The sequence below is a fragment of the Dioscorea cayenensis genome, unplaced genomic scaffold (genome assembly GCF_009730915.1).
Source record: "Dioscorea cayenensis subsp. rotundata cultivar TDr96_F1 unplaced genomic scaffold, TDr96_F1_v2_PseudoChromosome.rev07_lg8_w22 25.fasta BLBR01001246.1, whole genome shotgun sequence".
Classification (NCBI taxonomy): Eukaryota; Viridiplantae; Streptophyta; class Magnoliopsida; order Dioscoreales; family Dioscoreaceae; genus Dioscorea; species Dioscorea cayenensis.
This window is the reverse complement of record NW_024087637.1, coordinates 21,698-24,424: the sequence shown is the minus strand read 5'-3', so window position 1 is coordinate 24,424 and position 2,727 is coordinate 21,698. Positions and strand designations below refer to the sequence as shown.

The following is a 2,727-nucleotide window of genomic DNA, read 5'->3' as shown; positions in this document are numbered from 1 at the left end:
AGTGTTCATTGAAGCATTCATACAATGACATTATTTGTCCTTCCAATCATCCCATCAAATTGATTCTATTTCAATATAAATCCACACCTAAAAGCAGTCACTAAAACCGGCCATACCTGCTATCATTCATTCCTTTAACTTTTTTTTTTTTTGGTCTTAGACTAATTTCAAATATCTATGTAAGTGGCATGCATGACCACCACTTTCTTTTGGGAAAGTGAAGACCATATTATTATATGTAAACACGGTCCACACAGTGTCCTGAATTCTAAAAAAGGTAACCTTCAGAAAACACCTTGAAAACTCCAATAAGCATTTTATACTGCACACTCTACACATGAATTATATGTTTTTAATAGTTGGTAGATGATTGATGCATACACAGCAATTAAAACCACCAAACACTAACAATCTCCATGGACCCCTTTTTATTTTGCACGCATAAAATCAAATGGTTTATCTCATGTACATGATGATGATGAACCAGAGAATGTGTAGTGCTAAGGAACAACAACAACAACAATAAATTTACCACAGTTGCGAATTTGAATTACCTATGAATCACAAAAATTTTGTGAACAAATGCAAGTAGTGGCTTGGCTTCATGAATGATAGTGACTCCATGAATTAAAGAAAGACTACATTAACAGAATAATGAGCAACAGCCAAACAAACTCTAAAGTGGGCAGACTTCTAAAAGAAGGATAACAGCCCAAGTCTTCTTATCTTGTCAAGAACTGAAAAATCAGAACAGCATGTGTTCATGGTTACAATTCTGAGGACAGCAAAAGGGAAGGACAAATAGAATACAACAAATGAAGGGCCAAGGTCAAGTATTAAGCTATCAGCACTCCTCAAGAGGTTTGTGCTTCAAGTCTTCAATCTGAAATTATAACTTTAGTGAACTAAAGGAAAGAAGGTGTGGGATCCAAGCATTCTTTTCCTAATTGCCAACCACCCCACCCTGGTTGTTATTTCTTGGATCCAATCTCCAAGCACACCATGCTGTCAATAGAAAACTTGGTATAACTTCATTCACAATCTCTTCCAACCTTAAGTTCTATGACAGCATTCTCAATATCCAAATTGCTAATCAACTCTATGATGTACACCGTCCAATTACAATTCCCAGAATGATTCAACATCAACAGCATCAGAATTGGATATAATTTTTTTCTCCATGACAACTAACAATCCAATTACTGTCACCAAAACAAATTTTTTTTAATCCAAATTCCCTGCTTGATAAAATAAAAAAGTTTCCAAGAACCTGAAAACAAAGATATTGTACTTCTATACCATAAATAATGCTAAAATAGAAGCGAGCAAGCAAGCAAACATTCAGAAGTATATCAATTTGCCAAAAGAAGAACAGAGATAAATGCTGATTTTATCATATATGCAGCATCTCACACAAATAGGATTTTAAAAACAAAAAAAAAATTAAAAATTAAAAATTAAAAACAAAATGCAGTGGCAATATAGATAAAATATCAAGCAGATATTAGAAAAAAAGAGTAAATCAAAGTATTCAAATGCTTTGTTCAACGTCAAGAAGATCCTAGTCTGATAAATTAAGGATAAAAAAAATCATGAATTCATAAAAAAAAAAAACCATGATCGCCATCAACACACAGCTTCTAATATAATATCAAGAAATGGATGGTTTGTTCAATGTCAATGAGATCATGGTAAGAAAATTACAGGTAATTAGAATCTCAAGAAACCGATGCCTTGTCCAATGTCAAGGAAATCTTGGTACCATAAACTAGAAACAAAAATACCATTAATTTACCCCCAAAAACAATGAGAACCATCTAAACACTTTGAAAAATAATTTAAAAGAAATAAAAAGACTTCATAAACTCAAGCTCAAACTCAAACTAAATCACCAACAACTTTATCACTGTCTTCAAAACTCCAAATAAATATAAATAAAAGACAATTAATTCATAAAAAAGAAGAAAAAAGATACAAAAAAAACCATGTACCTCGCAAACCCTCGATGGAAATTCGCAATGATGGCACCACGAGTGTTCCAGGATCAAAAGCCCTGAAAAACCACACCAACTCAATGATCCTTCCATCCAACAATCAATACAAAAGAGAAAATCAACAAAAACCCTAGCTAATCTCAGAAGCATCAACACCAAAAGAATTCCCGAGAAACAAAAAAAAAGATCAGAGATCAATAGAAGTGAAGGTCACGGACCGAGATCGCTGGAGAGGATGAGGATGCCCACGCCGGAGATGAAGAAGCTGCGGCGAGATCACCGGGAGCGAGGCCCACAACCAGCCTGACAGGTATCATCAATAGAAACACAAGAAATAATGATTCACGATTTGATTCCAAGATCTCTACAAGATCAACATGATTGGATATTTTGCAGCATTAAACTTCTATCAGGCTAAGATATTAAGCTTTCATTAGGACTTTCTTTTGAATGATGAACATGTCTGACGATGCCTCTTGGAGGCAATGTTTTTAAAACCGGACCGGACCGGCCGGTCTGACCGGAAAAACCGGGAACCGGACCGCAGTCCGGTCCGGTTTAATATCAATTGTTGACCAACATTAAAACCGGTCAAACCAATTTAAAACCATTGAACCGGTCGGTTGGACCGGAACCTGGCAAACCCTGGTTTTTGAATTTTTATTATTTTAACATTTTTTTAATCTTATTTTCTTGGGCGCCGAAGAGCGCATGGATGCCGATCGCGTCGGTG

At 35.4% G+C, this 2,727-nt stretch overlaps 1 long non-coding RNA gene across 2 annotated transcripts; it reads right to left on the bottom strand.

Annotated features, from left to right (window-relative positions):
• Positions 1-442: 442 nt before the first annotated feature.
• On the bottom strand, positions 443-2,453 carry LOC120255950. Of its 2 annotated transcripts, XR_005535151.1 has the most exons (3): positions 2,213-2,453; positions 1,992-2,053; positions 443-1,202 (listed from the first exon to the last, which is right to left on the bottom strand). It is a non-coding gene; the product is annotated as an uncharacterized LOC120255950 (long non-coding RNA). The 2 variants fall into 2 exon arrangements; XR_005535152.1 differs by lacking the exon at positions 443-1,202 and having other exon boundaries at positions 1,842-2,053.
• Positions 2,454-2,727: the final 274 nt, after the last annotated feature.